This window comes from Arachis ipaensis, chromosome B08 (genome assembly GCF_000816755.2).
Source record: "Arachis ipaensis cultivar K30076 chromosome B08, Araip1.1, whole genome shotgun sequence".
NCBI lineage: Eukaryota > Viridiplantae > Streptophyta > Magnoliopsida > Fabales > Fabaceae > Arachis > Arachis ipaensis.
The window spans coordinates 35,930,122-35,940,373 of NC_029792.2; positions in this window are offsets into that span (position 1 = coordinate 35,930,122).

Below are 10,252 nucleotides of genomic sequence, written 5' to 3' on the forward strand. Positions count from 1 at the left end.
ATGTATTATTGTTGGATTTATTTTATTTTTGTTTTAAATTTAGCTGTTAAAGATATATTTAATGTAAATAAAAAAATTTAAAATAAAATAAAATTTAAAAATATTTTTTTTATATTTACTAACATATTGTTTGTATTTCACATTGCGCGTGCAAGGCATGTAAATTGATGAAATCACATTGCGCATGCATATAATGGACCCAAAATAGCTCTATGATATGATAAGAGAGATAGGAGAAGAGGGAGGGGGGCATGCTATTTCTTCAAAACCTGCTCTGTGTCCTGACACTGAACTTTCAACATTTTAATGGTCCCGGTACTCTCTGTATGTAATAATTGTTATATAGTAACTTGTTAATTGTTATTTCCTTGTACGGTAGATCCATTTTAATATGTTTTATCCTTGTATGAATGGCTGAAAACAGATATAGCTCTAAGACAAAATTGTGCTAGTTATTTGATGGGTTGAAACAAAATTGAAGAGCAGCTATAAATATACATATAAAGCATTTTTTATTAGAAAAGAGAATCATTCATAAACAACTAAAAAAAATTTATCAATTTCTTTTACAGTTAAATAATGAATTTCCAAAGCAAGGAGAATATTCATCTATAGTACAATAAGACTTGGAGTACAAAATAGTCTAACTAATTTTGATGAATTACCAAACATTCGTAACTTTAACTCTCACCTTGAAAAGTTAGTAAAATCTAATTCTTTTTTACATTAGAAACATAAATGCAAACAGGAACGTTTTGGTAACTGTTTCGATAGTTACCTGAAACGTTGATTTGGGCCTGAACGTAAAGTTCATTACTTCTTTTGAAGCAGCATCCGACTTGTTTGGTGTCAATGTGTTGTCGTCCGAATTCCTCTTGAAGTGGTGGGGTGGTACCTGCAAGAGACTCCGATGCTTAAGTTAGTAAGGACTTTACGCAGGTTTTTAGTATATTAGAACGAGAGTATACCTGATGAGTGTTAGTGAATTTATAGTAGAGATGATAACCACTTTTGTTGGAATAGTTCCACCTTTATTGATGGATTATCATTCTTTTTATCTTTGGGGAGTTCGTTAGGAACTATCTTTTAGGAAAATAGAGATAGTGGGAGAGATTGGAGGAGGCAGTTACTTATTCAGATAAGTACAAGCCGGTCCTTTTCGTTGCGTCCAACCTCTTAAAGAGGTTAGGTATTCGGTAAAGGCCATCCTTTGGGGTGGAACTTTCGTCTTTGTTGGGCCTGGCTTTTTGATTGGGTCAAGGTATGAACAGTGCCCCTGCTTGAGTCCGAGCTTTCTGGAGGTTGGGTTCAAGCATTTTGTTGCTTCAGTATTCGTCGTCGGGTACGCCGTCTTCAAGAGGTCGGGTACTCGACATGTTTTAAGTTTTTTAATGTTACTACTTTAAATGTGGTGCAAACATTGCGCGGCAAGTTTTTTGGAATCCGTGCATGGCTTTAAGACGGGCAAGAAATGTCCCTTTTTCCCCTTCTCTCTATATAAAAGGCTTCGTTGCTTCCTTATTTTTCCTTTTTTATTTCTGAAAATCGTTCTATTTGCCTTCATTATCTTCAGGAACTCTTTTCTTCCTTTGCTTCTTACTTCACAATTGCCTTTCAGTTTCAAGATTTTCTCTATTTTGGTTCCTTTGAAGATCTTATCTTGCTATATATACGGAGAGGAACGTTTGTGTTTACTGCTGTTTGGCACTCCCCTTCCTTTCTTCGTATCTTCATCAAGGTTGATACTCTTGACTCTTGGCTTCATTCGTGACTGTTCTTGGGCTTTTTGAATCTGTTTCTTGTGTTTAGGAGACATTTAGAGTAATGGCGGAGATTCTTACATTGTTGGTTTTGTTGTATCTTGAAACTCCTTTGACTGCTGCCGCGTTATCTACTAAAAAAAATCCTTTTTGAAATTGTTTTTTGTCATCTGATATGTGAATGTTTGGTTGTGTTTCTGGAATTCGGTAAAACTTGTTGGTTATGATTCTATGCGTATGATTGTTTTTTCTCAAAGCTAGATGTTAAGCTTCGTTTTTCTTATTTTGAGAGTAATGTTCCTTGGACCTGTAATGTTGCTCCGTCCTAACTTCATCCAAATTCTTAGGCTTTCATCAAAATGTACTAACTCCTATGTCAGGAGCTTGACGTCTGACCTTCTCTAAAGGTTTTCTTTTATCTCTTTGTTTTGACTAGACCTTTTGGTGCAAAATAGCTAGCTTGGCTTTCCTTCCACGCCATTAAGGTGAGAAGTTTTTTTTTTATTTTAGCAAGGATAACGTCGTAGAGGATGGAAAGATCGTACTGGCCCCCGAAGATGAGGAGGAGGAGCCTTTGCCGGACCGAAGTCTTCAAGTGCACAAGTTGGTCAGGCTTCTCAGACTCCCGAGGTCCTACACGAGGTCGTCAACGTCAAACTCCCTCCTTTGCTTCCTGGTGCCATCTTGGCTATGCCGGTTTCTGAATATGACCCGACTCAATCTGATAAGGGCAAGGATGTCGTGACTGGAGATAACCTTAACCCTTTATTGGGTCCTTCTTCGTAGTTTTATGTGAATGTGTTGAATGGCCCGTATGTATGTGTCCTTTTGATGAACAACTTTTGTTTGTATTAGTTGGTAGCTCTTCGGACATTTGATAGTTGAAGTTTAAACAACTTTTTCGACGTCATATTCAAAACAATCTTTAAAATTTGAAGACTTTTTTCTTACCTTAAATAATGTGACTAGACCCTTTGGATTTAGCTTTATATAGTTTCTTAGTTTAGTGTTATACTTTTAGCATCTTTCTGTTTCTTTGCTGAATTTGAGCAATAAGTTTGTTTATATGAATTTCCTTTTAACTTCCAACTTTGTGTAGTCAAAATTTGTTAAGTTACTTCTACACTTCGTTTTTGTTTTGCCTTATAATTGAGGTCAGTTTTTACGAGTTGTTTATATAACTTATTACATTAATTTGTACCTCGTCACTTCATCTTGCCGACCATTTTAGGTCGGGAAACAATTTTTGTGGTTTCTCGAGTTTAAATTAATGCATTTTTATAGGAAACTTTTGAAGAAGAAATGGAATTTTATTGATAAAAAAACTCCTTTAACCCGGCTAGTATGACTTTATTTGTAGCTTCAACTTGTCCATTGGCCTGAGGATGTTCCACCGATGTGAATTGATGTTTTATTTGGTTACCAAATTTCTGAAGGTTGAATCGGTAAACTGGGTCCCATTGTCTGTGGTGATGGAGTGGAAAACTCCAAATCTTGTGACGATGTTCTTGTAAAGGAACTTCCGACTTCTCTGGGTAGTGATAGTTGCTAGTGGTTCTGCTTCGATCCACTTAGTAAAGTAGTCAATCCCACTATGAGGTATTTGACTTGTCCTAGAGCTTGAAGAAATAGTCCGAGGAGATCAAGACCCCATTTTGCAAATGGCCATGGTGAGGTAACGCTAATAAGCTCTTCAAGGGGCACAACATGGAAGTTGGCATGCTTTTGGCAAGGCAGGCACTTTTTAACGAATTTGGCCGCTTCTTTTTGTAAGCTCGGCTAGAAGAAGCTGGCCCGGATCACCTTCTTGGCTAGTGATCGAGCTCGCAGGTGGTTCCCATATATGCCGTTGTGTACTTCCTCTAGGACCTCCTTTGTGTTAGAGGTCGGAACACACTTCAAGAAAGGTGTTGACATGCCCCTTTTATATAGGATATTATGGACCAATGTCAGCCTTCGAGCCTCTTTTTCATTCTCCGAGAGGATATCAAATTTAAGTAGTTGAATATATGGATCATTGATGAATCCATATTTGACAATAAATTTTGGTTTGATTTGAGTGGATTTCATCATATAAATCCAAATTCATTCACTTGAATAGCATGCTTTTATATTTTCTCCCTAAATTATGCCCAATTGTGAAAACATGCTACTTTGTACTTAATTTGATCAATTTTATTCCACTTTCATTCCATTCGATGCCTTGATGGTTTTGATGAGTGATTTCAGGTATAATAGGTTGGAATGATTTGATAAGAGTGGAAGAGAAGCATGCAATTGGGAGAAAACATGAAGAAAACAAAGGAGAAGCACACAACCATGTGTGCGTGCGCACAAGAGGAAAATTCAGCAAGTGTGCGTATGCACAACTCTCTGTGCGTACGCACAAGTACCAGCGTGACTTCATTAAAAAGCCACGTGACTCACGATTTTGAGGGCTCTTTGGCCTATTTCTGGAATGCTGAAGTTGAAATCAAAGTGCTATATGAAGGGGCAACAACACATATCAAAGGGAGCTTACTTTAGATTAGCAAAACACATAGTAAGAGTAGGAGTAGTGTAGCATACAAATTCTCTCTTAGGGTTTTAATTAGGTTTTCAATGTAGCATTTTATAATTCAATTTTGGTCTTGGATTTTGCTATCTCATTGTAAGTATTCCTTAATTTTCTCTTTTATTTCATTACTTGTTCTATACTTTCTTATATTTTAATGCACTTTATCAATACATATATAGTTTTGTAATTTTGATTTCTAGTTGGTTAATTTGATGTTTGATGGTTATTTTATATTTGTTTGAGTTATTATTGTTGATTTTGATCATTTGTGGTTCATAGTTTTTATCATTTTCACAATTTTGTCATGTTTTGTGAATATGCCTACCATGTCTTTGATGAAATGCCAAATTTAGTTATGGGATAAATTTCCACCCCTTGGCTTGGAAAAATGAGTGTATGGGACACTAGAGTCATAATGTCTGACATTTAGTGATAATTCTTGGGTTGTTAGTTGTTATTGTTTCCACTAACGTTAGCTTCTTACTAAGGTAATTAGTAAGTTAGCTAGGACTTGTGGATTAATAACAATTATGATCACTTGACTTACTCTTCGATGTTAAGGGTAGACTAAGTGAGATTAATCCATCATAATTATCATAGTTGTGATTATGGTAAGGAAGAAATTCCATAACTCATCCCAAGTCAAAGGTTTCATTTATGTTTTGAACCACTTTTCCATCAATTTTGAGCTTTACTTGTTCATATTACATATATAGTTCTTTTATTCCTTTATTAGTTTATTAATTATAATTTTGATCATTCTTTAATTCCTTTATTTTGATCGTTCTTTAATCCCTTGATTCTCGCAACCAAAATTGTGCGCTTGTTAGCACTAGTTCCTAGGGAAGACGACCCGAGGTTTTGATTACTCTCGGTTATTTGAATTAGAAATTTTAAACTTTGATTGATGGGATTAAATTACCAGTTTAGACTATACTATCGACGAAGACATTCTCTATTCTAGAGTGAAATTCCGAACCGGCACGAATCCTACACATCAATCATCCATCCTAAATTTTGATTAGATATAGCCATCACATCAGAGCTGTCATCTTTCTTTGATATTGATGGTGCCTGGAGAGTCTCCTAGATGAGGCTTCTATTGTTGTCCCCTGGCTTGGTACTAGCTAGTTGGGAGAGGGCATCTACTTGGGTGCTTGATTCCTGAATTATACGTCGGATCTTTCCTTCTGAGAATTGTGCTAGCTATTCTCGTGCTTCCTCTAAGTATTTCTTCATGTTGGGATCCTTGGCTTGATAAGTGCCATTAGTTTATGAAGTTATTACATGGGAGTCACTGAACACTATCATTTCTACCCCCACTTCTTTAGCCAGCTTCAAGCCTGCAAGCAAGGCTTCATACTCTACTTGGTTATTAGAAGCAGGAAACTTGAACCTTAGCGATAATTCTATCTAAGTTCCTTGCTCACTTTCCAGGATCATGCCTGCTCCACTACCAGCTTTATTAGATGACCCGTCTATGTATAGGATCTATGTTGTTGGGCTTCCCTAACTTTTGGTGTATTCAGCTACGAAGTCGGCAAGGTATTGAGATTTGATTGCTGTCCATGCTTCATATCTCAAGCCGAACTCGGACAGTTTCACAGTCCATTGAAGCATTCGTCCTGCCAAGTCCGTCTTTTGTAGAATGTGCTTCATTGGTTGGTTAATATGAACCTTTATAGTGTGAGCTTAAAAATAAGGTTAGATATTTCGAGAGGTAAGGATAAGAGCATACACAAAGTTTTCTATCTTTTGATAGTTTAATTCTGCTCCTTATAAGTCTTTGCTGACAAAGTAGATGATTTACTGTCTGTTCTCATCTTCTCTAATCAAGACTGAAGTTATAGCTCGGTTTGCTACTACCAGGTAGAGGACAAGCTCTTCTCCTACTATAGGTCGGGTAAGTATGGGGGGTTGACCCAGAAAGGCTTTGAAGTCTTGAAAGGCTTGCTCACATTTTGGAGTCGACTCAAATTGCTTCCCCTTTCTGAGAATCAAGTATAGGGATAGTGATTTCAATGCTAACCCTACTAGGAATCTGGATAGAGCTACCGACCTTCCATTCAATTGTGGAACTTCTTTAAGACAGCTCAGGCTCTTCATGTTTAGTATAGCTTTATAATTGTCCGCATTTGCTTCTATACCTCTTTGAGTTTTCATGAAGCCTAAGAAATTTCCCACCTCTATTGTGAAGGTATATTTGGAGGGGTTTAATATCATCTTATGCTTCTATATTGTAGAAAACACTTCAGAGAGGTTGGATAAGAGTGTTGAGTTGACCTTGGTTTTAACAAGCATGTCGTCGACATATACCTCCATAAGTTTTCCTAAGTGGGAAGAAAATACCTTGTTCATCAGTCACTAGTATGTGGCCCCAGCCTTCTTTAATCAAAAAGGAATTACTACGTAAGAATAGTTAGTCTTAGAGGTTATGAACGAGGTCTTTTCTTGGTCTGGTTTGTACATGGAAATTTGGTTATATCCCGAGTAAGCATCCATGAAGGACCAATACCGATAACCTGAGGCTGAATCGACCAGAGCATCAATGCTACGGAGAGGGTATGGATCCTTGGGACAAGCCTAATTGAGATATGTGTAGTCTATACACATTCTTCACTTTCCATTATGCTTTTTCACCAGGACCACATTGACCAGCCACAATGGATATTTTACCTCTCCTATGAACCCTACTTCTAATAAGGCTTGCACTTATTCTTCCACGACCTGTGTCCTTTTTGGCCCAAGTTTCCGATGCTTTTGTTGAATAGGTCGGGAGCTCGGGTACACGGCGAGTTTGTGAGACATCGGGTCAGGATCTATACCGGACATGTCAGATGCTTTCTAAGCGAAGAGGTCAGAATTCCTTCTTAGAAGGTCAATGAGCTGCTTTTTTAGTCATTCTTCTAAGTTAGCCCCTATTTTTGTTGTTTTTTCAGGGTGATCTCCAATCTACACTTCTTTTACCTTTCCTCCAGGTTGGGGGCATAATTCTTCTCGAGTTCGAACACCACCAAGTTCAATAGTATTGACCTCTTTTTCACCCAGACTGCCTTTTAAATTGAGGATTTCATTGTAAGACTTGCGTGCCAGTTTTTGATCTCCCTTTATGGTGGCAATTCCTTCTGCAGTGGGAAACTTCATACATAAATGGGGTATAGAGACAACTTCATGCGTAAATGGGAAACTTCATGCATTATATGCCGAAGTGACGTCAACCATGATATAATCAATGCTTAACGTCTTTGACTTCGCGCTCTTTCCAAAAGTAGTGTATAAGAAGATATACCCCAGAGGTCAGATCAGTGTGTCCCCTAGTCTAAAGAGGTTATCTGGGATGCCTTCAGATCTTTTTCTTCTGACCTGAGTTTATCAAAAGCCGGTTTAAATAATATATTCGCCAAGCTGCCTTGATCTATAAGGGTTCTATGGAGGCTTGTGTTGGTGAGGATCATTGTTATCACTACCAGATCGTCATGGCCAGACGTTATCCCTTGAGCATCTTCTTTAGTTAACGAGATGGTGGGCAAGTTCGGAGATCTACCATCCTCCCCGACTTAGTATACCTCTTTAAGATGCCTTTTTCGTCATGATTTTGATATTTCTCCTCCAACAAATCCCCCATTAATCATGTGTATATGTCGCTCAGGAGTTTGAGGTGGACATTCTTGTCGTCCTCCTTCTTCATCTCTTTTTCTTTTTCTTTGATCATCCGACCTATCTGCCAAATATCTTTCTAGTCGACTTTCTCTAGCCAACCTTTCAATGACATTCTTTAAATCGTAGCAATTATTGGTAGAATGCCCATAGATTTTATGATACTTACAATATTCTGTTCAACTTTCTGCCTTTTTGTGTTTGATCGAATGAGGAGGTGGAAGCTTCTCAGTATGACATATCTTTCTATAAACGTCTACGAAGGAGACCCGAATTAGAGTATAGTTTTGATACCTTCGAGGTTTATCTGAGTTATATTCTTCTTTCTTATTAACTTTTTTATCTTTTTTCTGAGGTAGATAGGGAAGGCTAGGCCTTGGGAGAGGTTCTCTAAGTCGGGAATTCTCCTTCATGTTGATGTATTTCTCTGTCATTCTTGCACTTCATAAAAGGAAGCCGGGTGTCGCTTAGATATGGATTGAAAGAACGACCCTTCTTTGAGGCCATTAACTAATCCCATTATGACTGCATCAATAGGTAAGTTTTGTATCTCTAAGCATACCTTATTGAATCTTTCCATGTAATCTTAGAGCGTCTTTTCGACTTCCAATTTGACTCCTAGAAAGCTTGGTGTGTGTTTCACCTTGTCCTTATGAATCAAAAACCTTGTAAGAAACTTCCTTACCAGGTCATCAAAATAAGTTACCGACCTGGGTGGTAAGTTATCGTACAATTTCATCGCAGCTTTGCTCAAAGTCGTCGGGAATGCTTTGCAACGAGTAACATCAGAGGCGTCGGCTAGGTACATCTGACTTTAAAGTTGCTGAGATGATGTCTCAGGTCGGTCGTTCTATCATAGAGATCCATGTCGGGAGTTTCAAAATTTCTTGGAACTTTGGCCGACATGATCTCTTCTACGAACAGGTCTTCTCCTCCTATATGGCTTTTTTTCGATCTGCTAGATTACTCCTTCTTCGGAAGTCAACTTCCAATATTAGGAGCTTTTCTTCTAGATCCTTTCGTCGTCGTACCTCCCTTCATAGTTCTCGTTCTGCTTTCCGTTATCGTTCAGCTTCCTGTTCAAGCTGCTCTAGTCATCTATGGTGGCCATGGACAAAACTTAGTATCTCCGTTGGATGTGGAGGTTCTTCATCTTCAGGTGGATGCACCTCTGATTGAATCTGTCTTGGCTAGGGGTTTTTTGATGTCCTTTCTCCATGATGAACATGCATTCTTTCCCGTGGTACAGGTATTGCAAGTACGAGGTCTTTTCGATAGAGCTTAAGTTCTGATTCAGATGCCATGTGGTTGTCTTCATACAGATTATCTACCATTGTCAAGGGTCGAACTCCAAGTCCTCCGCAACAACGCCAATGTTCTGAGGGTTACCTGAAACGTTGATTTAGACCTAGACATGAGGTCCAGAGTCCATTTGAAGTAACATCTGACTTGTTTGGTGTGGAAGTGCCATCGTTCGAATCTGATGAGCGAATAATTTATACGCTTTTTGGCATTATTTTTAGCATGTTTTTAGTATATTTTAATTAATTTTTAGTATATTTTTAGTAGCTTTTAGATAAAAATCACATTTCTGGACTTTACTATGAGTTTGTGTGTTTTTCTGTGATTTCAGGTATTTTCTGACTGAAATTGAAGGACTTGAGCAAAAATCTGATTCAGAGGCTGAAGAAGGACTGCAGATGCTGTTGGATTCTGACCTCCCTGCACTCGAAATGGATTTTCTGGAGCTACAAAAACCCAAATGGCCCGCTCTCAATTGCGTTGGAAAGTAGACATCCAGGGCTTTCCAGAAATATATAATAGTCCTTACTTTTCCCAAGTTTAGACGATACAAACTGGCGTTTAACGCCAGCTTTCTGCTCTATTCTGGCGTTAAACGCCAGAAACAAGTTGCAAAGCAGAGTTAAACGCCAGAAACAAGTTACAAACTGGCGTTCAACTCCAAGGAAGACCTCTACATATGAAAGCTCAATGCTCAGCCCAAGCACACACCAAGTGGGCCCGGAAGTGGATTTCTGCATCATTTACTCATTTTCTGTAACCCTAGTTACTAGTCTAGTATAAAAACTACTTTTAGTGATTTATTTTATATCTTTTGGATCAATTTTATATCTCTGGAACACATTATGTAACTTTTACGTTCTGAGACCTCCATGGGAGGCTGGCCACTCGGCCATGTCTACCCTATTTTCACTTATGTATTTTCAACAGTAGAGTTTGTACACACCATAGATTAAGGTGTGGAGCTCTGCTGTTC